Source organism: Adiantum capillus-veneris, chromosome 30 (assembly GCF_014529385.1).
Source record: "Adiantum capillus-veneris isolate H3 chromosome 30, ASM1452938v2, whole genome shotgun sequence".
NCBI lineage: Eukaryota > Viridiplantae > Streptophyta > Polypodiopsida > Polypodiales > Pteridaceae > Adiantum > Adiantum capillus-veneris.
The window spans coordinates 24,047,769-24,073,935 of record NC_140960.1 but is presented as its reverse complement, the minus strand read 5'-3'; the positions used below and the strand labels follow the sequence as shown (position 1 = coordinate 24,073,935).

General features: G+C 39.1%; 1 pseudogene; it reads left to right on the top strand.

Moving 5' to 3' along the window:
• The first annotated feature begins 493 nt into the window (after positions 1-493).
• On the top strand, positions 494-18,229 carry LOC147417675 (uncharacterized; annotated as a pseudogene).
• Positions 18,230-26,167: the final 7,938 nt, after the last annotated feature.

The following is a 26,167-nucleotide window of genomic DNA, read 5'->3' as shown; positions in this document are numbered from 1 at the left end:
TTGAGTATGAGCATACATTTGCTATTGTTGATTTTGGCAAGGAGAGTAACTATGATCTCATACTGGGAAGACCATTCATGAGACAGCTGAAAATGGCCACGATTGGGGTTACGACCACATATACCTGAGACACAAGGAAACCACGACACGAGTAAACTTGAAAGACGGTAGTTACAAGGATGTGAATCGAACACCTGTCGAGGATTTCAATTCAGCTACATTAGCAAGAACAGAACTTCCAGCTTGGCTAGGTAAACCCAAAGAGCTATGGATGTGTGGAGATTCAAATTATGGAAGCCTGAAACGCGAGGAATGTGTCCTAGAAAGGGTGACTGAGGATGAAACTTACATTGGTGAACCCTTTCTAGAGGAATTTCTTGAACCATTAGAATGGACACACATTCTTGCCACACTAGATGTCTGTACGATTCCAGATGGTCCCACAACAAAGTTTTGCGACAAAGACGGATGTGATGTAGTTCGGTATTTCATGATGGGAGTAGTGATTGATAAAGAATCCGATCAGAGTGATACACGAGTGAAAAAGGATGAACGAGAAAAGTTAAATAAAGAGGATATGTCTCACGACATTTCGGATCTTCTAGATTGGGGAAATGACGCAAACAAGGAGTCTTCAGACAACTCTAATGCACAAGAGGAAACAATCAAGGTGTCAGTGACCGGAGCTATCGACGAAGTCAAGGACCAACAAGAAGTTCAAGAAGTGATTCTTACACAAAGCTTTAGCAAGTACGCAAAATCTGCTAAACCCAGTGAAATGGCAAAGAAGCTTAATTTACAAGAAGCTGACACAAGATTCAAGGCACAAGAATCAAAGATTACTAAAGCATGCAAGGAGGACATGAAAGACCTGGTAGTGAACAAGAAGATCAAATTCTTGATAAGTACGCATAAAGGAGTCAACCTAAATTTCACATCAGAGATTGATCACATTACCACGACGAATGTTATGTCATATGGCATGTGGTTACTTTTAGGTAAACCAGAGCTTTATGAAATTCAAGAAAAGGTTTTTATCTCACTGGGAATAGAAGTCATAGGTTTGGGGATTGCAGAGGCGACCCTTAAACTACAGTCCAAAGAAGTAAAAGACAAATTCCTAGTGGTGGACTCTAAAAAAATGAGTACACACTTGATTTTGTCCAAGCAATGGGTGAAAATGTTTGAAGAAGCACCTAAATCTTCAACAGTAGTTAAGTCTACGACAACTTAAAGATCTTCGGCCACTATCGACAAAGGAAAAGCTAAAGTAAGTGAAATAGTGTTCTGCAACCAAAATCCTTCACTTCAGTCAAAGTCTTTAGCCCAACCAATTCATGTACACGAAGAAGCCTCTACATCAAAAGCCAAACCCTCGACAACACAATGGAAACCAAAGTGAAAAGTCTATCAACCAAAGTTTCCATCGCAACAAAGCCTCCACAAAAGAATGAAACGGGTCAACCAAGTGTTAGTATCCAAGGAGTACATCAAGGACAAAGATCCAATTTGGGTACCAGCATCAAAAGAACCACGACCAGAAAAAGTCACAGGTTGGATAGCATCAAACAGTTCAATCACTACTCAAGGCTACTATGATGAGAACATCAAAGTATGGGTCAAAAAACGAAAGGTAACAGCTTGGACATACCCAGCATGTGGTATCTCTTCACAACAAGATCAACAGGGAATCCATCGCAGGTCTAACTATTCATACAAGAGTAAAAACATGTATAAGAAGAAGAAGCAAAGACCTTCCAAGCAACAAACATTGAAGCAGTTCTGGGTACCAAAGTCAGAGCTCTGCGGTGAAAATACCCCATAAAGTCAAACTAAGGTCACACAGCAAGCAATGCAACGAATGATCCCAGTCAAGCTACTGGAAGCACAAGGATACTATACAGGTAACACTCAAATTTGGTTGCCAAAGATTAAAGCTTCCCCTGAGATCATGAAGAAAACTCATGTAGCACAACGTGCCCAACAATGACAACCCAACTATGCAACCATGAGTGCTACAACTCCAAGGTGGATCCCTCGTCATTTACTACACGATCAAGGCTTTTACAAAGGTAACAACAATATTTGGATACTGAAGCCAAAGGACCATCAAGTCAAACAAGCAACAAGACAAGTGGAAAAGCAGGTCACACAAGGACCAAGGACAACTTGGATTCCAAAACCTATAGCTGGAACTCAACAACAGAGGCCCACAACTAGTCTACAGCCTCTTATCAACAAAGGTAAAGCAAGGATACAAGATGAAGTCATAGTTTTAAAGAACACAGTCTGGAAGAAGACTTCATCAACCATTGCTTCAACCTCAAAACCTGTCTCACCACGCAACATCAGTGTGCTACCAAAGCATGAAGAGCAAGTATTTGTCAATGTATTTGACAAAATGGCATCACAAAACCAAACCAAAGAGAATGGCCTAAACCTCAATAGCATATGGAATTGGATTTCAGGACGTGATCAGGTAAGTCCAAGTTGCCATTAAAAATACATGGCATAAGAGTCTAGAGTCAGGTAGCTGAGCCACTAAATGAGCAAAGTGTCAGACCCAAGCTTCAAGTCTAATATTTTCTATGTGGTCTATGAGTCTAGCTAATAGATATAAGCTCAAGATGGAGAGTTGAGCATACATAAAGTCATGTCGCTCATGTTGGAAGAGGTGAGCATAAGAGTCGAAGTCTATTATTTTGTACGGTGGAGAAAATGGAGTAGTCCAAAAACACTCACACACTTGATGTAGTGAGGAAGAGTGGAGAAACCTCGTCAACAAAAACCCTTCTTGTGCGAAGTGATAGGTTTTGCTACACTTGATCTAAGAAGAACCCTTCAGTACTCTTCTCAAGCACCGCATCTTGTTTAACATGCATAACTTTGTGCAAGCATATAGATGTCCTCACATTGGACATATGCATCAGACACTCTTTGGTGTTCCACCGATGCACTTACACAAAAACAAGATGATGACTCGGAATGCAACGGAACTTCACAAGAAGTTTAACCTTATAGAGATCAAAGCAACCATGAAGTATCTCCTAGTTTGGACAACCAAAAGTGGGTTTAAACATCCGATTTGGCGGCTAATACACAAAGCGTCATTTTGGCATAACGGCCAAATTTGGCAATCATTTGCCACAAAACTTCGCGAAAAGATTTGAATGATTATCAACGACGAATGTCTACAACCAGAATCCAAGGCAAAGTCATTTCACTTACCAATGTGGAAAAAGACGCTTTCGGGCAACTAAATGGCAAAAAGTGTCCGATTTTGACTCCCGGACAGGTCTGTTTTCAGCTAGTAAAAGGTGACGATTCAGGTCGATTCCCGCGATTCCTGACCGATTTTGCGAGATCTACAACTTTACAGAATAATTTTTTTTCCAATTCTTCACTGATTTTCTGATATTCAGCTCAGAAAAGTTCATCTTTTCCGCTTTGGCGCAGTATGTGAGTTTGATGCACTTTTGGAAGAACGAGAGGTGCTCAAAATTAAGTGCATAAATTATGAGCTGAAAATGTAATTTCAGCTTCCACAGAGCTTGTGGTTTGAGATTTTGTGGTGGATTTGGGCAAAGAATCACGGAGACGTATACACACCAACAGTGGTCTCTTGAGAGACGCGGTTTTTCGAAACACACAGATACAACTTCTTTCACAGGTTTCACATGACACTTTGGCAAAAAGTGGTGTAAAAACAATCAAGGTCAACCTGAACCACATAGACAACTTCCCAATAACTCACACAAGCTCGGGATACAACTCTCGAGGACTAAGATCAAGAAAAGTCTACTTCAAAACCAAAAGACGGACTCGAAGACTGAAATGCCTACAAAGGGGGCTTTTAGCTAAACTTGTGATTTTTAAAGTTGAAATAGCTACAAGGGCTTAGGACACAAGCACAATACAATCCTTGCATGAAAAAAGCATTTTTGACAAATCAGACATCATACCCATATGATGTCTCACAGCATTTTTGCACATAACACTCCACTTCTGAGTTCATATTCACTATATACATGGTAAGACCATCCAAAATACAAAGTTACAGGAGATTTGGAGCTAGTTAATCGATTGCAAACCCAAAAAACGCAAAGAAGGGCATAAAACCGACATTTGATCCTAGAATTGCAAAAATAGATCCAAATCAAGTGAAACTTTGTAGGAGTGGTGTAAATAACATGCACAAGCCATCTAGGTATCAAAAGTGCAATTTGGCAAAAAAAGACATCATACCCATATGATGTCTTTTCACTCATTTTGGGCCAAAACTTAATGTTTTTCATCATATTCTCATTATACACATAGAATATAAGCCACACAACAAGTTTGGTACCATTTGGACAAGTATATGGCCACATTAGTCCACTTAGCGAAAAAATTCCGATCTAAAGCCTATTTTTATCCAAATTCAGTCATATTCAACTTCAAATGATGATTTGAGTACAAACAGTACTTTACCACCATGTAAGGAGCTCACAAAACCAAAATCCTGCAAAAAATCCACAAAAGACATTATACCCATATGATGTCTCATGGAGCAATTTCACCCAAATTCTTTTCAAATTCTATAAGATCATTGCAGAAGCCATTATAAAGCCAAATCCAAGCCAAAAAAACCAAAATGAGCCAAATTGGGCCATATGGACATCATATGGGTATGATGTCTCCAAGGAACTTTGGCACATTTCAGAGCTATTTTGACCATACAAAATTGTTCAACATGTGATATGAGAGTCATCTACAAAGTTTTATCCCATTTGGATCCCAAAATCCAATCCTCACTCAATATCTCAACAAAAGCCTGATTAGGACTAAAGTGGCCATAACTTGACCAAATGAGATCCAATTGCAAAATCAGGCATATATCTATGATGTACATGCTATCAACTATATGCATATCAAATATCAGGTGATTTTGAGCACTTCGACATCATGCCCATATGATGTCTCTAGCATGAAAATGCACCCAAAATTCATATTTTTCCATATGCATTGCATCCTTAGGCCCTGAATAGCTTATGTTTCAATTTTGAAATCATTTGGATAGTTAAAAGATTAGTTTCGGCAATCAGTACGAAAAAGACGCTAACTTTTGAAATTGGAGTTACAAAAGCTATGGATACAGGAAAGTCGCCTACAAAGCGGAAAAGAACCACACTCAAGGACAAAATAGCAGAAGCAGAACCCAACAGTGAAGCCTACGTAGACATGGATGGAAGAGGCAATCCTTGAAGAGCAAGGAATCAAGGTTTATCAAAGGACATTCAGAGATCCTAACCATCGGCACCCAAAGAGCCATCGGGATTCCACTGAAGCAAAGCTCAAAGACGTCATGTCAGGGACGACATGAACACGGAGGGGGGGATTGTTGAGCCGAAGGACAACACAGCCACACTTTTGCAACTATTCATTGTAATAAATGTCTTGCCGAAATTATTTTTCATTGATCCAATCATTTTTAATTAGCGGGACTCGATTGAGTTTTTAGATTGTATTCCATTCAAGTAGGCAAGATAGTTGTGCCCGCATTTGTAAGTAGAGATGATTTCACACCTCCAAGGCTGAGGTATAAAAGCCAACTTTTGTAAACCTAAAGGAGGACTTATCATTAATCAAGTTGAGTTTTTGAGCGCCGTGACTGTGTCTAAGAGAGAGTGAGAGAGAGAGAGAGAGTCTTATCCTCTTGCTACACGAGCTACAGAGCAACCATTCAAGAAGCGACACTGCCATTGCGATAGCAACGGCGAGGGCTACGCACAATTACCAAGCGTGCGTGCATACGGCTTCTACGCGAGGCCAGCTCCCACGATCTTCTTGGTGAGTTTTCTCTTGATCTGTGTGTCGGAATTCAGCGTGCTATATATCGATAGAACCGCAGCGAGTAGAACTACACATTAGAACCATCGAGGTCAAGATTCAATGATCTATAATTTTTGGCCTGTCTTCATACGCGATTACCGCACGGAGTATTTGAAGGTTGAGATTAGAGTGTAAATTCATAGGGTACTGTCCTTACGTGGTGTATAGACTCCCCTTTGAGTTTGAGGCTGATTCGATGACTTTTGATCATGTTTTGGATAGAGTTTTCTCGTAGGACGGATTTCAATCATTTGCGTTTTTAGAACTTAGATTTGATTTCCGTGGTAGTGATTGTCTCTAGAAGGTCGAGTAGGTGATTAGCACCCATCTATTTGTTTCCATGCGCCTATGGGTCAAGCTCCGTCCTTGTCTGACATTCTTGTTTGTTCGTTGAGTTCTCGCTATTACAGCATCCGCTAGTGGCGTAACCGCCCAACAACCCTAAATCCACAGAGTGCTCTTTATGCTAGATAGAAACCCTATAGTCATAAGGCTAGAGGGGCTAGCTACAAACCATATGGACCTAAGGGGATAGGGTGATCTTTTTGTTGGTTGGATACCACATTTCCCTAAGGCCACATGGTTCTCTTTTTGTTGGATAAAAAAACCCTATTCACCTAAGGCCACAGGGTGCTATTCTGGTTGTCTTTAAACCCTGTGGCCCTAAGGCCACATGGTTATCTTTGTGTTAGCTAGAGACCCTATGGCCCTAAGGCAACAAGGGCTAGCTAAATCCCTACTACCAAAAGGACATAGGGTGCTCTTTGTGCTGGCTAGAAACCTTATGGACCTAAGGCCAAAGGGGATAGCTAGAAATCCTATGGCCCTAAGACCACATGGTGCTCTTTTTGTTGTCTAGAGACACTATGGCCCTAAGGCCACATGGTGCTGTTTGTGTTAGATAGAAACCCTGTGGACCTAGGGCCATAGGGGCTAGCTAGAAATCATATGGCCCTAATGCCAGAGGGTGCTATTTTTGTTGGTTAGAAACCCTATGGCCGTAAGGCCACATGGTGCTCTCTTTGTTGGCTATAAACCATATGGAAAAAAGGCCACAAGGTACTCTTTTTGTTGTCTAGAAATAGTATGGCCCTAAGGCCACAGGGTTCTCTTTTTGTTGGCTAGAAAACCTATGGTCCTAAGGTCACATGGTGATCTTTGTGTTGGCTAGAAATCCTATGGTCCTAAGGACAAATAGTGCTCTTTTTGTTAGCTATAAACCCTATGGCCCTACGGAAACATGGTGCTCTTTGTGTTAGCTAGGAACCCTATGGCCCTAAGGCCACATGGTGCTCTTTTTGTTGGCTATAAACCCTATGGCCCTAAGGCCACATGGTGCGCTTTTTTCCTGGCTAGAAACCCTATGTCTCTAAGGCCAGAGGGTGCTCTTTTATCTAGCTATAAACCCTATGTCCCTAAGGCCACAAAGTGCTCTTTTTGTTTATTAGAAAACCTATGGACCTAAGGCTATTGAGTGCTCTTTTTTTAGTTAGAACCCATACGGTGCTAAGGTCACAAGTTTCTCTTCTAGTTGTTTATAATTCCAATGGCCGTAAGGCCATACGGTCGTCAAGGTGCATTTTAAGGTAAGTGAAGTTAAGGCCATAGTGTCATCAAGGTATATTTTAAGGTTATAACTTATTATCAACAAAGACGCTCTACATAAGGACCTATTCCACCCAATGACCCATGATGAAATATATTTCCTCCCACGACATCCCCTACACCATCATCCCCTACTGCTACATCGCCCCATTGCTTGACCTCTCTCATACCACCTTTTACTACAAGGACATCCCCTCCCTTAACTTCTCTCACACCAATAACAATACACAATTAAGCCTTTATTTGGTTTTGTTTGTTTTCATTTCATGGAATAACTAGAGTAGGTTTGAATTAGGGAAAGACTAGATTAGGTTGAAACAAAAACTTGTTTACACAAATAAACATCTTTACACATAAACAAAAACTTGTTCACATAGAAACAAAAACATGTTTACATAGAAACCCTTCTTTACACAAAAGCAAGAACCTGCTGACTTACACAGAAAAACCTAATTACACAGATTTGAAATAATTTGTTTACATATGTTTTGAAAACATACCTATGCTCGAGGGAAAAAATGACAAATAAAGTAGGAAAAAAGAGTGTGTAGATGCTCCCAAAAGAATAGCAGGAATAGAGAAGCGATGGCACCAACAATGAAGGAGCAACACAGACCTTAAATCTCCAAAGAGGAAGAGAGGCAGGCATCGTGTAGGGGACTGGGAGGGAGTGACAATGGAGATGGAGTTTGCAAGCCAAGAGAGAGTGGTGGCTGAGATGAAGTGGTTGATAGGAAGTTTGTAGGGGGCCAAGAGGTAGTGTACATGTCATGCGGCTAATGACAACGGGTGATAGAGAGAGAGTGGCGATGGAATGTTGATAACTAGACACAAATAGAGACAAAGAGTATGTACGTGTGTGGTAGAAAGATAAAGAAAGAGATAAGACCTAACTAAACTTCAAAACTAATTAAAAAAACATAAATTTGAATCTCAAATTGAGCTTTTAAGGTGCTCAATCGGTTTCACACAGCGAAACCTATATCATCACCTCCGAAATTGTGAGATGATTCCACAAAAAAGAATAAGATTTTTTTTGGAAAGGCTGGCAAAAGGTGTTTCCATTGTTCATATCTCGTTGCGCGGCGAGTTGAATGATAACCGTGGTCAATTTTGGTGTCTCGGGACCGAATTTCCCATACTAAATAAAAAACTAAAATTTGAGATTTTTTCACTCGAAAAAAGTGTGCTATATTCTTGTGTAGTATTGACCAGGGGACTTGAAAACTCATTTTGGAAAATTTTGGGGTAAGCCTAAAAAACAAAATTCAAAATTTCTCACCGAATGTTGAATTCTTTTTAAAATTTTGGTTTTTTCAATAGATTTAATCTGCACGTGCTACTGCACACCAGTTGCACGTGTGGCATGAGCTCTTTTTTGAAAGTGCGAGGATACGTGCAACATACATATATTTTTAGAAATAGTATTTGAACGAGTGGCCATATACTAGAATGGGTTGCAAAGGTGCACATGAACATTTATATAAAGGGTTGCAAAGGTGCACATACGCAATGGCTCACACATTCGATCATGCAATACATGCATACCGTTGTTTTTTCTCTCTCTTCAAAGACTTAAAATATTAATATGGATGTACATCCACGAGACTATTTGAGACGGGGGCCTTACATAGGATCAATGGATATAGATACACCATGTGGCATAGATCATGGATTTGAAATATCTCTACATTACGAGTGTAACAACACCCATGAGGAAAATTTCGACCTCGGGCCCAAAATTTTCATAGTAAAAAAAGGACTGAAAATAGAAACAACATGAGCAGATGGACCTAGGTCCATCTGGTCTATCTATGGGATGCCTGTCACCCTTTCTTTCACCTACATAGAACACCCTATGGCCCTAAATCCATAGGATGTATATATGCTCATCCATGAAACACCTATATATAGCAAGATATGGCCCAAAGGCCTTAGAATGTATATATATCTCACCACAAAACACAAATAGATAGTACCCTATGGTCCTAAATCCATAGGATGTATATATGCTCATCCATGAAACACCCATATATAGCAATATATGGCCCAAAGGCCTTAGGATGTATATATATCCCACCACAAAACAAAAATAGATAGTACCCTATGGTCCTAAATCCATAAGGTCTATATATACTTAGCTGGAAACACCAATATATAGCATCCTATGGACTTTGGTCTATAGGATGTATATATATTCATTATGAAACACCTACATATAGGGCCCTATGGACCTAAGTCCATAGGATGTACATATATACTCATCACAAGACACCTATATATAGCATCCTAAGGCCCTAAGGCCATATGATGTATACATACTCATTGTGAGACACCTACATATAGAATCCTATGGACTTAGGTCCATAGGATGCTATGTATCCATCATGAATTAGCTACATATAGCACCCCATGGCGCTGAGGCCATAGAACATATATTTACTCGATAGAGAACACATGCATAAAGCACCATACAAACTTAAGGTCATGAGATGTATATATACTAAGCACAAAACACCTACATAAAGCATCTTGTGTCCCTAAGGCCGTAGGATGTGTACATACTCATTGTGAACCACCTACATATAGAATTCTATGGCCCTAAGGCCATAGGATGTATACATACTCATTGTGAAACACCTACATATAGAATCCTATGGCCCGAAGGTCATAGGATGCTTTATACCCAATATCAAAAAACTACAGATAGTGCCCTATGGTCCTCAAGCAATAGGATATATATTTATTCAACACAAAACACCTACATAAAACATCCTATGGACTAAAGTCCATAGGATGTATATTTACTCAACACAAAACACCCACATAAATCATTCTATGTCCCTAAGGTCATATGATGTATACATACTCATCGTCGTGAACCACCTACATATAGCATCCTATGACTCAAAGACCATAGGATGTATACATACTCATCTTGAACCACCTACATATAGCATCATATGGCCCTAAGGCCATTGGATGTATACATGCTCATTGTGAAACATCTACATATAGCATCCTATGGCCCTAATTCCATAGGATGCTATATACCCATCATGAAACAACTACATATAGTGCCCTATGGCCTTGAGGCCATAGGATGTATATTTACTTAATGCAAAACACCTACAGAAAGCATCATATGGACTAAAGTCCATAGTATGTATATATACTCAACACAAACCACCTACATAAATCATGATATGGCCCCAAGGCCATAGGATGTATACATACTCATGGTGAACCACCTACATATATCATCCTATGGCCCTAAGACCGTAGGATGCTATATACCCATCATGAAACATCATATAGTTCCCTTTGTCCCTAAGGCCATAGGATACATATATATATCCATCATGAAACAATCACATATAGTGCCCTATGGTCCTAATTCTGTATGATGTATATATACTCACCACCATGAAACAACCACATGTAGTTCCTTGTGGCCCCAAGGCCATAGGATGTATATTTGATTAGCACAAAACACCTACATAAAGTATCTTATGGCCCTAAGTCCATAGGATGTTTACATACTCATTATGAAACTCCTACATGTAGTACCCTATGGCCCTAAGGCCATAGGGTGTATACATGCTTATCATGAAACACCTAAATATAGCACCCTATGGCCCTAAGTCCATGGAATATATACATACTCATCATGAAACCCCTTTATATAGCACTCTATGGCCCTAACTCCGTAGGAGGTATATGTACTTATAGTAATGAGACACCTACATATAGCATACTATGGTCCTAAGGCCATAGGATGTATATATATTCATCATGAAACACCTACATATATACTCACCATGAGTTGACCTTAAGGAATCTATATGTAATCTTTGTGAAATACCTACATATAGCACCTAAGGTTGTAACTTGTCCCTTTGTGATGCCTATTGGCTTTACATGTATCCTTTCACACACGGACATAGAGAAATCTATGGCCCTTTGACCATAGGGTGTCCTTTTTGCTTACCTTTTGGGCAATGTGTGGCACATTTGGTACCTACATATAGATACTTTGCGATGGTTTTCTTAACGAGTATTTGTTGAAACCTTCTTGCAAGTATGGTTTTTAATCAAGGTGATAGAGTATGCATGTTTGTAGCCACACAAAAAGTTTCCTTTGGGAGTGTATGTGATACAAACCCAAATGCATATTGTTCCGGCATGCTTTTTGGGGAAGCTAATGTATTGGTGTCTGTTGATTTGTGTTTTGAAAAGAAAGCACTCATTCCATTCCCAACAATGGATGCATTCACAATGGGAGATGATTTTCACAGTATTGTGAAACGGAATATTGGGTTGCTATAACATATCAATGAGATGCAGTATGAAGGGGTCTCTATGTATGAGGCTCACAAAGGAATGGGAGTATTGGAGGAACAATATGATGGAATGACCTACAGGGAGGTCTGGAAGGATAAGAGGGTTCAAATTTGGGATGAAAGCAAAGCATATGTAGTAGCCAAAGGGGTTGTCATGTATGTGCGTCCATTTGATTCTGTAAACTTTGGCAAGCTAGGAGAAGATAACATCAGTATTGGTATTGAGACATCCTATGTTGGTGAGGCTACTATTTCTACAAAATTTGATGTATGTAGTATCAATATAGTTTGTTGGCCTATCAAGAGAGTGACAACCATGGATGGAAAAGTTTTGTTTTACGATATGAGGATTTATATGCTATAAATATGTTACAATATACAACATGGACTAAATCAGCTCTTTTGGTAGAGTCTATCTCAAAAAAACAAAAGTGTTGATTTATAAATAGGAAGCCAAAAATGTATGTAAAACCTTCTAACAAATCCAATCAAGCATTCTTAACATCTGTCTAGCTTGTTTCAACCATAGATTTTTGTTTTATAAGGTGTTTTCAATGCGCAAATAAAGATAAGCCTCATGACTATGCACAATGAATTTTGGGGACAAAGTTTGCAAAATAGAACCAACTATATATATGATACAATGTTGACCGCTTCGTGTGAGAACAAAACAACTACAAAGACTTGCTATGTATTTTCTTTTAATGGCAATGAGGGTTGTAGTAGAGCTTGGTACAAAATTCATGGAATTCCAAAAACTTCATTTTATTGTTATCCAGAACAATTTGAATGGGGTTTGAAGCCCAGTGCATGGTAATGATGGTGTTATAAGAAAAGGAAGATACCATATAGATATTGGGAGGGCATTGATGCACTCTTTCATAGACAAAAATTCAAGAGAGAACTCCACATAAGAGTTGAACTATGGAATATGGTACTAGGGAAATGTTGCTTGCAATACCAAACAAGTACAAGAAAACAGACATTTTACATGATGTCAATAAAACACTTGAGAGTACGAGTCTCAACCCAATGTCTAGCACTCCATTCAATAGGACTTAGAGTACATAGTTTGCTAATGGGACCTTGTCAAAAACAAGTGAATTCTCGAAATGTGTTTCACATGTGTAGTTAGATAAAGTCTCAACTAGAGTCAACAAAGGATGATGAGCTGATTGCACATTTGAAGGATGAACATAGAATTCATATGATACATCAACAAAGTTGTAGGAATGTGTATAACACCTGGCGTAAGTTCTTGCAATTGCAAAAAGATAAGTATTTATGCACTATACATGATAAAATGGACCAAAAAAAGACAGCAAGCTACCCTCTCAACCACCTTGAGCCTTCTTGCTAGTAGTAGTTGAAGTGCATCACCATATGTAGCCTCTTGCCAATACCGCACCCCATTGATGTGTAGCTCCCCCTCCAAAAACTTGTTAATACCCGAGTTTGAGAGTGCTTCCACCACCTGAAGTCAAGGCTTCAAAGGAAGTGTCTTCACACTAGCCACAAAGCACTCAACACAATTTTTTGACCTAGGGACTTGATGACTACAAGATTTTCCTTGAAGCAAAGAAGGGTGTGTGTAGTTAACTCTCTTTACCCGCATACGTGCCGTTTGTCGATAAAGACGCTTCTTTTCTCGAGCTTCTTGTGGAGACCATAGTGGAAGTCTCGAAGAATTTGATGGATCTTCCTTCATAGGATTGACAGAGCGCTGCTTGAGAACTCCTCAGTGGGGGCACCAATTTATGACGAAAGAAATTTGGAATGGCGGCCTCTACACCAAAACAAACTCCATTGCGCCACAAGGGAAATGAGATAAGGGCACCACCTAGTCTTGGAAGCGTGGGCTAGGACCGCTACACAAAGAGAGAGAGAGAGAGAGAGAGAGAGAGAGAGAGAGAGAGAGATCACTATGAATGAAACATTAACCTTAGTGTGTGTACAAGGAATGGATGACTTCAAACACTCCCAACACAAATAGTCATGTAGATTACCAAACAGCCACTCAAGGATTAGCCAAGATCACATCAAGCACTCTCACACACATATAAAAGATTTCTCTTAATTAACATAAGTAAGAGGAGGAGAGGTTACTAGCATGAAACAATTTGCACTCTAGAATGTGCAAGAATAGAGTGAATGAATGAGCTTATGGGCTCATGGTGAGTGATACAAAGACTCAATGGGGCTGAGGGAGGCTTGAAATTACAAAGGGGAAGGCCTCTTTATATAGGAAAGAGAGTGATTAGGAGTGAGGTTAAGATCCAAGTGTAATTTGTACAAATGAAGCTTGATTAGGGACATTCAACCAATGAAGAAGCTCCTTCCAAGTGATTTGTTGACCAATTAGCTCCATCATCACTTGTGTTGTCTTCACTCCTTCCTCCATAGCTTGAGTCCAAGAGCTTCCTTATTTTAAAATGTAAAGAATCTACATAAAATCAATACATATCTAGTAATAATAGAAAGGGGTTGAATGAGAACTTATGAATTACAACAAGATTAAGCATGACTTGAGAGGTGATTAGAAGAGGAATTTTGATGGGTTTTTGAGCTTGAGAGAGAGGAGGAAGGAGAGGAGGGTGAGAAGACTAATGGCTGATTTTTAGAGAAGGTCTCAATGTGGAAAAGGAAGGGTGTGTGTGTGTAAAGGTAGAGGGGGTGGTCTCCACCACAGTTGAAAAAACTGGCGTCCTCCATTTTGGCCATATCTCCTAGACCGTAGATGTAAAAATTATAAAAAAAAATATGGCAAGAATCTCCAGCTCATCAGCTACAACTTTGATGAAGACAACTTTTCTTGAATCGCAGTGGAAGTATTTTTTAAAAATTCAGCAAAATCATGTGTCTGGTTCCTTCCTTTACCAAGTCTTCCACTTGGGTCCCATTTGTTTGAATCATCATATGGCTCCAAAGCCATGATGATATGAGCCACTCATGACCCTTGAATCATGGGTGCATGGCTCCACAACCACATCATATCTTTTCTTTTCACATTTACATATTTTCCCTTCCCTTTACCACTAGGTTCTCCCTCTACCTTTCACCTCCGGTGAACTAGTCAAAAAAAAAATCCTATCAAATCATTTTTTTTAATTTTTCCAAGAGGTTTTTCTCACTCTTTCTTTTATTGTAAACCTCTAGAAGCAAGGAAAACCAACAAAATATGATAAACAAAAATTTGTGATAGGCTCGGATCACTAGTTTTGTGTCCATTGTAAGAGGGTATTGTGGTGAGAGGTCTCCCACACCCTAAGACAGTGTGTGTCTGTGTTTTGGCAATGATTAGCAATCACTAGGCATTGAGTGAGTTTTGTACAAGTTCTATGATAGCATCATAACGAACCATCTCCATTTGTAAGTCACGAATAAGGTATTAAGCAAGATCCTTTTCTCTCTCTCTTCCCTTTGCTGTAGCTCTCTCTGGTCCATTTCATGTGTGTCTTGGTGTGAGGTTGCTTGTGTGTGTGTGTGTTGTGTGGTGCATCTTCTTGGTTGTGCCAAAATCTCTCTTGCGTCCTAGTTCGCATACCATAACTAGGTGGTGCCCCTATCTTGTTTGGGTTTGGCTGTGGGTTTGTTGTTGTGTTGTGCTTGTGGTTGCCCCAGCCCCAATTGAGCAGCACGGGAGCCTTGAGGGGTGTTTAGAGGTCGCCTCTCTTGTTGCCCGCCCCGGACCGCCTTAGCAGCTATATGTCAGGCACGGAAATGGGAACGAGTTAGGATGTGCTTGAGGATGATGTGATGTCACCGGAGATGGAAAAAGGTTCATTACATGAGGTAGATCCTATCTTAGCGGTTGAAGAAAGTAATTTGCAGATAGTTCCTTGGGAGATCAGAGATGAGGTAACTGCAGCTAGTGAGCCAAAAGATGAATCCAATGCATTTATGCATAAAGGAGCATATATTTTGGCTTCCACTAGACTCTTTAGTTGCTTTGAGTGGCGCACTATCCCTCTTTGTCTTCTTTATCCATATACAACAGTTCGTGGTTTAAGAGACAATTTAAGTGGTTTGAAGTCAGCTTTTGCTAAAGAAGGCTACATGCAAGAAAAGGGGTCCTTCATTGTTTCCTTGTGGACATGTCAAAAAGAAGAAAAAAAGGTCACACGTGAGAATTACTTTTTAATTTTGCTTTGTAATCTACTTGGATTTTATTTTTATGTTATGCATTTGAATAGTAAATCTTATGTAGATGAGATTATGAAGGAGTGGGATCCACTGTGGAATGAGGTCAATGAGGAGTTTGAAATGGAGTTGCAAAATAACCCAAGTTCTCAGATTTTGTTGGTCACATGTTTTTTGTTTGGGAGGGAAATCATCAAACCGTGGCATGGACTCAAGCCGTTAAAGAAAAATTTTCCACGTCAAAAGATAAGCATTGCAGAGTTCTTTGTACTATTATCGATCCTACAAGAGTGCCAGAGATTTCCTTACTCAACAGTCTACAAAGAATGAACTTGTAAGTGCTCTTGGTTGTTTTTGTGAGAACTTGAGTGTTTTCCTTGTCTTTTACACAATTATGAAATTTTGAATGATTTTTTTTTTGGTGTGAATAGCATGAATTCCCATTTTCTTGTCAGTACGCATCTTCGGGATGAGATTTTGAATTTGACTCACATTTGTGCTGTTGATCCTAATGTATACGTAAAATTCGTGCCAGAGAAAGATAAAAAATTGATTGTAGATGTCAGAAAATATTACTCTAAGGGTGAGGAACCTTGGTATCCATAGACACGAAAATACCTTGCACGTCTTGTGTATGATGTGAGTAGAATTTTTTCTTTCTTTCATGTTCAAGACATTCAATTTTGCAATGATGGTTAATTCCTTAAGATTTTGATAGGTGCAAATGACCAAGGAATATAACATAAGGGTTGATCAGTTCTCTCATGAAAGCTTGTCTAAAGAGGATTTAAACAAAGAGGAGGAGAAAATTTATCACGACCTCACTACAAAGTATAGTGACAAGATTGGAAAGGTATTTTTTTATGTATGTACAATTTGTTGTGTTCATAGTATGGTTTTTAGTTACACACATTTGATAAACATTTTCTTTTGTTTTGCAAGCTTCTTAACATTGTGGATCCACACTTGGGTTCAGATTTTCTTGGTAAAGTCTTTTCATTGCGGTGGGGTCTTGGAAGTTGGGCAACATTAGAGAAGATTAACTTAATTGCTATTGTGGATGCTCCAATACAAAACAAGCTGTTATGGTTATCTCTTTTAGAGACAGACAATCTCACTAAGATAGCATATGGCATCAAAAAAGGAGATGATGCTTATAGAACTGAGACTTTTCCTTTCACTAGCTCTTAATGCTTTGAATCAAGTATTAAATTGTTCTTCAATTTTTTTTTGTGTCCACTCAAGCTGGCTTTGTAGGGAGGGTTTCTTGGCTAGCGTCTATGATAGAGCCTCACAGTTGGTGACAGATATGTTGGGTACATGTGGAGATATTGTATTGTCAGCTCACTGTACCCTTATGTTCTACTTTGAGGAGATAAAGCTTGAGGCTAGTCCACATCTCTTTCCTTTGGAGGTATCTTTGGAAATGAGAACAAAAGATGTTGATAAACAAGCCCTCAAAAATCTTGACACTTTGCGTATGGCTGCACAAAGATTGGCATACAGGTATTTGTGTTTCAAAGGCATTATGTAAATAAATAAATTTTATTTATAGAAGTTTAAGAATAATGAATCCATTGTCATTTTTGTCAAGATCCTTGAACTTTTTGGTGTCGCAAAAGATTCTTCCTTCGATTCCACTACTTGCTAGAAAATGGATAGAATTGAAGATACCCGATTCATGTATGTATTCAAAGAGGTTACATAAGATTTCTTCATGGGAGATTGAAGCTTGCCCTTGGTGGATAGACATGGAGAAAGGCCATGTTTTAGCTTGTGAGAGAGATCTCAGAGATCCGATTGGAGGTAGTTCTGTGCCAGGTTTATCAGGAGCCGTAGGTGCAGGGCTTCCTCCTAGACCGGCTACACAAGTACGAGTACCATCTTCAGGTAGAGGTACAAAACCTTATCCACATCTTTAACCTTGAAATGTATAAACTTGGTAATTCTAAAGTATTTTCATTGAGAAGGGATTTCTCGAAAAGGAAAGGAAGCTATAGCAGACACTATTGTGGATGAGTTGATGGAGAAGGCTATGCCACCCTCACTTGGTAGTACTTCTCGTACTTAATAACATCATTACACTTTATAGTCAATTAATATGTTTCTCTGTCTAATTTTGTGCCGTTACTTTCTCAGATATTGGTGGATCTTGTCAATTGTGTCGTGTCTTTTCATTTGATTATCCATATAATGTCTCAATGCATGGTCATATTAGACATGATTTTGATCAATGTATTGTTGTCACTGGGGACTACATTGTCATTTGAGATTTTTCATTGGGAGTAAGGTCTCCATCTTGGGCTATGTTTCATGAGCATATGATCAAGGCCCGGCCAAGTGATCTTGTTTATAGGCGAAACAACAAGTCAGTTGCTTGGGCTGCATATTTTATTTTCCTTGACCTTCCATATGGAGGATTGATGAGTGGCTACGGTGTCCCGCCCATGTGGGATATGATCACAGAGGATCATGTCCGTGCGGGAGTTCATCTCGCATGGAACACTTTATCGGACTTGGGTTGGTTGTTAATCATGGACTCTTTTGCAAGTTTGTAGTCTCTAACCACTTTAAAGTTTGTATTTGAGGTTCACATTTGAAGTATACAAATCACTCATGTGTTGTTTTTCAATTAAGTGTATTTGATACACCTTGATGGGTGGAAAGGTTCTGCATTGCTTCTGACATGCATATTTATCGACAGATATTAGTGCTTCATCACACTCCCTACGGCTTCATGGAAGCAAGAGGAGACAAAGTTCAGGTAGCTTGTGTTTCTCTTTTGTAGCTTATGTAAGGTGTGTTCCTTTTAAAAAAAATAACTTTTATGGTATTATATGTGTGTAGTTTGACACCTCGATGTTTTACTTGGTGCATCGACGGGGTTCCACACCGTCTATTTACATAGCAGAGAGTATTTCTTCTTTTCAAGCACTTGGCATGAGGCCTACAGATTCTATCATGTTGCATTATATTCCCGATACTTCGATATCCATTGCTGCCGATGGAGTGCCTTGGCATGGAACATTGCAGAGGAGCTCTATATTTTTGGGTGCATTTGTGGAGTTGTTATGCAGGAGTAGAGGCATTTTCTTGGAGTTTGGATGCGAGACTGCACCTGTGTTGGCAACATGTGCAGCTTTGGGTCGAGGGTGTGGTTCTTTGGATTATGATGATAGTATTATTACAGGTTTTGTGCATTCTATGTTTCATCACAAAAAGCGGAGTAGGGAGGAGGCTTCAACGCCTATTGATTTGGAGGATGAGGGTGATAGGCCTATGGGTGGGAACCCTTTTGATGACTAGTGAGACTCCCATTCCATAGTTGGACCTTTTACATACTTTTTGCTATCATATATGTGTTTTGGTATTCCTATGTCATTGTGTGTCTAATAATCTATCACCATGTCTTGTTGGTTGTAAAAAGCTGCCATTAGACTCATTGGCTAGTTTATAATTTTTGTTTTTTTTAATGAAGTATATTACCCGTGTATATTGAAGCAGAGGCGAGACAGATGGCGACGGATGGTTGCTTTGCTTTGCAGATTCATGAGCAACCTCGTATACACAACATATTTATGGACGATGAATGTGACTCTTCATAGGAGTTTCTGTTTGCAGATTTTGTGATGCACTCTTTTGATAATAAAGAATGAACTGGGTCTATAAAATTCTTGCATGGTTCAAGGTTGGTAGATTAATGAGATTGTCTTTATTTGCATTATATCTGTCTATTTTAAATCAATTGGTTGTGCTACAAAGTTAGAACTAGGAGTTTCAGTTTTTACAGATTTTGCAACGTACTCTTTTGATAATAAAAACTGTTTTGGGTCTATAAAATTATGGCATGGTTCAAGGTTGCAAGATTAATGGTCTTGTTGATGGCATATTAGGCCTTGTCGATGGCAAGCTTGTTAGGTTGGAATCTCTCTCTCTCTCTCTCTCTCTCTCTCTCTCTCTCTCTCTCTCTCTCTCTCCCCTCAAATAGTCGAGGGGAAAAAGTATGAGGACAATAGGGGTTGAGAGTATTAAGAGAAAACCCCCAAAACGGGTCCTTACCTCGGATGAGGCATCATGCTCAAGCAGGGCCAACAATACTATGAAGGAGAATGCCATAGATTTCACCCCCATCTTTCTTCTTATGTGTTGCTAATGATTAATGAGATTGACAACAACAAGGACCCTTATTCTATAAGAAAACCTCTCCTCTTTCCATCGCATTTTGACACTCGCTCTCTCTCTCTCTCTCTCTCTCTCTCTCTCTCTCTCTCTCTCTCTCTCTCTCTAGTTTCCCACAACGTTAAAAATTATCTTCTTTTTCTTCTAAGCCCTTTACTAGTTTTCCCCCTTTGTTTCTTTCTCTCTAGCAATCCATGCGGACATGGAGTTCTAGATCTAGCAATATAGGAACTAGCCAACAAATATATGAAATTGTATAGTATGTAAACAACATTTGTCACAAATTCTTGTCAGAGATTCGGCAAAGTCATAGATTTTGAAGTGTTTCTTACATCCTAGATCCACCACTTGGCCATTCTAGCGAGATCTTGAAAGGTGGATGCAGTCTTTGGTGTCTTCTGTATCCACCACTTGTCCATTCTTAGCACTCTTCCCCTAATCTTAGATCCACCACTTGGCCATTCTAACCAAGTGTTGGAAGGTAGATGCAATGGTTGGTGTCTCCTAGATCCACCTCATTGGAATTTTGAACAACGAGAATTCAAAATTTCTACGCAAGTTTAAATTTTTCCTCTCAAATTCAAATTTTCTCGCCTAAATTCAAATTATCAGGCTGCAGTTCATATTTTTCCGCTAGACTTTAAACTTTTCCACCTAAATTTAAAATTTCTTGCAGAGTGAAACTCAAACTCGAGATCCACTACTTGGACAACCTTAAGATACAAGCACTTGTGAAGAAAACATATGAGACAAGGCCTCATGGAGATGTTACAACATGAGAGCAAGGTCCACCACTTGTCCAATCTCAATTTCAACCCGAACCTCGACCCTAAACCATAGGGCCAACTAGCAGCCTAGGTGAGATTAATATGATAGCTAGTCTCCTAGATCCACCTCATTGGAATTTTAAACAAGGTGATTTCAAACTTTTCCATGCTAATTTAACTTTTTTCGCCCGAATTCAAATTTTCTCGCTTGAGTTCGAATTTTCCCGCCTCAATTTGAATTTTCCCACTTAAATTCAAATTACCACGCTCTAGTTCAAAATTTTATGTGGGAATTTGCCCTCTCAAATTCAAAATTTTCTGCCTAAATTTAAAGTTTCTTATAGAGTGAAACTCAAACCCCAGATCCAAGACTTGGACAACCTTAATATACAAGCACTTATGAAGAAAACATATGAGACCATGCCTCACGAAGATGTTACAACGCAAGAGTAAGTTCCACCACTTGTCCAATCTCAATTTCAACCCGAACCTCAATCCTAAACCCTAGGGCCAACTAGCAGCTTAGCTGAAATTAATATGATAGTGGATCTTTCTTTATGTTTAGATCTTTTCTCATTTAATCCCACTAGGTCTTTCTCACCAAGCTATAATAAATTTGTTGAGAGTCGCCCCTTGAAAGTCAAAGTTTGAGACGTACTAGACAGAAAGAAGCCAATCAATACCAAAGAATACCTCAGTGCAAGAATCAGCCTCACAGAAACTCACAAGTAAGTCTACTCAAACTTACATTATCGACGATATTATTGTTTTCACCTTTAAGTATGTACATTATTTTTTTCACCTAAAAGTATGTACATTTTCTATTTTTTGTTTTCTCTGTTTTGCTATTTAGTATGTACATTATTATTTTCACCTAATCTGAACTAGTATCCAAAACTGAATGAAAACAACAAAACAACAAAACAGAGAAAACAACAAACAGAGAGAGACACAGAGAGAGGGTTGAATCTGTTTTCTCTGTTTTGCTGTTTAAGTATGTACATTATTGTTTTCACCTAATCTAAATTAGTATCCGAAACTAAATGAAAACAACAAAAAAACAAAATAGAAAAACAGAGAAAACAGAAAACAGAGAGAGGGTTGAATCTGTTTTCTCAGTTTTGATGTTTAAGTATGTACCTTATTGTTTTCACCTAATCTGAATTAGTATCCAAAACTGAATGAAAACAACAAAAGAGAAAAACAGTGAAAATTGAAAACATAGAGAGACGCAGAGAGAGGGTTAATTTGTTTTCTCTATTTTGTTGTTTAAGTATGTACATATTTGTTTTCACCTAATCTGATTTAGTATCCGAAACTGAATGAAAATAGCAAAACAACAAAACAAAGAAAACAAAAAACAAAGAGAGATTCAGAGAGAGGGAGAGACGGTTAAATCTTTTTTCTCTATTTTGCTGTTTAAGTATGTACATTATTGTTTTCACCTAATCTGAATCAGCATCCGGAACTGAATGAAAACAACAAAACAAAGAAAACAAAAAACAGAGAGAGACGCAGAGAGAGGGAGAGAGGGTTGAATCTGTTTTCTTTGTTTTCTCTGTTTTGATGTTTAAGTATGTAGATTATTGTGTTCACACAAGCTGAATTAGTATCTGAAACTAAATGAAAATAGTAAAACAACAAAACAGAGAAAATAGAGAAAACAAAAAACAGAGAGAGACTCAGAGAGAGGGTTGAATCTTTCAAAAGCTCTCCTCTTTTCAGCACGATGATGCTTCTATTTTTCAGCGATGATGATCTCTTGCAACGTCTACGTGCTGCACCAACCCGTTATCTCACATGTGTCAATGGTACCCTACACGTGGTGTTGAGTATGATGGCGACTTCTCTACGCGTCCTCCTGTGTCTCATTAGGAAATTTCAGAGGTCATTTGGAGGGCCTTCTAAGAAAATGTATTTTTTGCACTCTCTCTCTAGAAAAAATGGCAAATAAAAGAGCTGGGTCTTTCATAGTAAAAGTTCAAAAAGTGTACTTTAAGTAGATTCCTTACTCTTCTGAACATTCGTTCGTAGTGATTGAGGGATAATCCTCTTTTCAGTTGCATTGAATGAACCTCGTCAATATGGAGGGAATGAGGCTAACATGGAGGGACGAATCCGCAGCCGCTATTCACTTTCCATTAAACCTGCACATTTGGCTAATGGCGCACTCCTCAAATGGCACAAATGTTACCCAGAAACGAGCCAAATATCACCTTCACATTGATTTGGACAATGAGTACCAACCATTGATTAAGCGCAATAAAACAAACACACATATACCTCCCGCTTCCATAGACACGCTCAGAGCTCAAGGAGCTAAACACATAGATATCTGGACGAGAGGCTCTCTCTACCCTAAGAATCCAATGACTAATGCATCTCCACCGTTTGTCAATCCTACAAGCTTATTGACCTTTGTTGGTGATGGAGAAAAGGGCCTTCTGGGTTATTGTAAATCACTTACAAGAGAAGCTGAAACTTACAAGAGCATTCTCCAAGCTCAACAATGTGAGATTGTTCGCCTTTCACATTTACATTCTACAGATCAGGTTACCATTTTGCAACATAAAACAGAGGTACAAGAACTGAAAGGAAAGGTGCGAAGTTGTCAAATGAAGGACACCATCTTGGGTGGTCGTATCCGAAAGAAGAAATTGCGCAATCTTGAAACATTGCAGGTTGCATCAGGAGGTCTCAAGAAAAGAATCCAAGCATTAAGGTGATGCTTCTTGGTTGGCTACATTGTCTTAGTTAAGTAATCTTTTTGTTTTTTCTTGTTATGCATTGTTTTCATGTGCCTAAATAGTGTTAGTGAAGCAAATTTTCTGTTATTTACTTATGCATTGTCTTCATGTAGAGATTCAATCTATCCTGACAAGGAAAACATTGACCCCAAAGCCAATATAGAAAAGAGATTGAAGCCACTTATAAGTAGAAGCCTGGCAGCAGATATAGTACATGACAAGAAGTTTAAGGTCCTACAACGAAATGTAGTGGACCGCTTTATTTCAGAGAACTCAGTGCCTGCAAAAGAGATACAAGGCACACTTGATTCACTTGGTGTAAGCAAAAGAGGATATTCGGCTATCCAAAAGTCTGTCTCATCCATCTTTGTTAGGAAGGGTATAAAATCCAAACTTCTACCATCAGCCTCAAGTGTTTGGAAAGAGAGGCTTCAGCTTAACGAGGCACAGGAAGACTATCTTGGACAGCCCTTTCATATTAAAGCAACTTACAGTGGCCATGGAGCAAACATGGCATATGATGAGTTCAACAATATTTTTATGGACCTGCGGATATTACAGAAGAGAATGGTGGAGTTTTACAACATCACATTTGAAGAGTCACGTGGGGTATTACATTTTGTGTTAAAACTGGATGAGTGTGAGCTTGTTAAAGAGAAAAAGCTAGAGCGTGTTACTATTACTTTAATGAATAGAGCCCTCTCAAAGTGTCCCAGTGATGATCCTTTATATTTTAGTGTTCAATCAGAATCTAACATATGGTGGCTTGGTGTGTTTGAGGTAAGCGATATTCTCAGGTAAGCTCAAATGTTCAGATCTACTTAAGTCTCATTTATTTTGTGTTGCAGGTAAAGAAAGAAGATCATGAGATTCTATATTGGGTGTTCCATCGAACTAATATTCCGGAGGTGATTGATCGACAAACTAACCAGGGAGAGGTACTACGTCTAGATGGAAGGGGAGACTTTCAAGTTCAGTGGCATCTTGCAGGTGACCTCAAAACATTAAAGTGCATGTATAATTGTGGAATGGGTGCAATGGCAAAGTCACCGTGTTTGTTCTGCATGGAGCTTGTAAAGGTCATGGACCCAAAGTGGTGGAGAAAAGCTCCAACACGTCACATTGAGGATCCTGCTTTTCGACTGGTTTTGAAAATACCACTTGTGAATGTCCACATTTGTACAATGCATGCCCTTTGTAGAATTGTGGAGAAATTGGTCTACTTATACATCGGGTTTGCTTGGAAGATTAAGAACTCCGCAGAACGACAAGAAGCCCTGCAGTGCTTAGAAATGGTACTGTCGGATATGGGGCTTCATGGTGGCAATGTGAAAATCCAGCGGGATGAAAAGAGATCAACTGCTGAGAAGGATGTCCCATGCAAACCATCCATCGGTGGGGTGAAGGCACGGAGGTTTTTATCTAAGCCCCAAGGTACAAGAGATCCAAAGCTAACAAAACATGGAAAAATATATCACACATCTTATGTTAGCAAGGTAGAGTATCAGAGCTGGAAAAAGCTACATATTGCAGTCAAAGACCACGAACCAACTACTCGTAACGCGAAGGCTGAGGTTTGGCGATCAATAGACATCCTATTTTTGATGTGCGACAAAGATGACTGGTCACAAGATGATATGAACAAGTTCAAGGAAAATCTCAACCTTCTGAAAAAATCATTCAAGACAGCATGGACAGACACCCAGATTACTCACTACATGGTATTATCATGTATTTCTTTCTCTCTTATGTGCAAATATGTGACTGTAAAACATTCTAACTGATCTGTTTTCATATCCAACACATCATCTTCAATCATTTGCCATATTTTATACAGAAGTATGGGAACCCGGCAATATGGAATACCCAAGGGATGGAAAAGTCTCATTACATGGCGAGAAATGCTTATTTCAGGCACACACGACATGGTGGCTCTCGAATCAAGGCTAACAGTTTGAGAGAACTATTTGAATGGTTCTATCGTAGAATCATTCATCGAATGCAGGCAAAAGAAGTCTTGGCAAATTTAGCAACAGCACAAGCCATCAGACATTTACAACAACAAAAAGTTAAAAGATCAATGGCATACAACAACTCCGGATCTCGTGAAAGTCAACGAAGGTGGAGAGAGACAATGGTGTATGTGAATCACAAGTGGAGAAAGATACTTTGAGTGGATGACATTGTACAAAATTTATGTAATACATGATCTTATACAATTGCTACTTGAAGTGTATCAAGATTTTGAAGGTTCAATTTTGTTTTTTGGCACGTCACCTTTGTAACGAATCATGAGATGTTTGCCATACTCTAAAAGTTCATCTGGGTTTTGTCTACCAAGAGCTAGTGCCATTGCTCTGTAGGTGTAGTAATACACTGCCCGACCACCTGTATAGCTTGGGCAGTAACCAAAACAATCTCTAGCAAACACTTTGTCCACAAGAATGACTTTATCTGCACTTTTGGGCAGCACCGGTCCACCCAAGAAGCGTGATAGTGTCTTGAATGTGTAAGT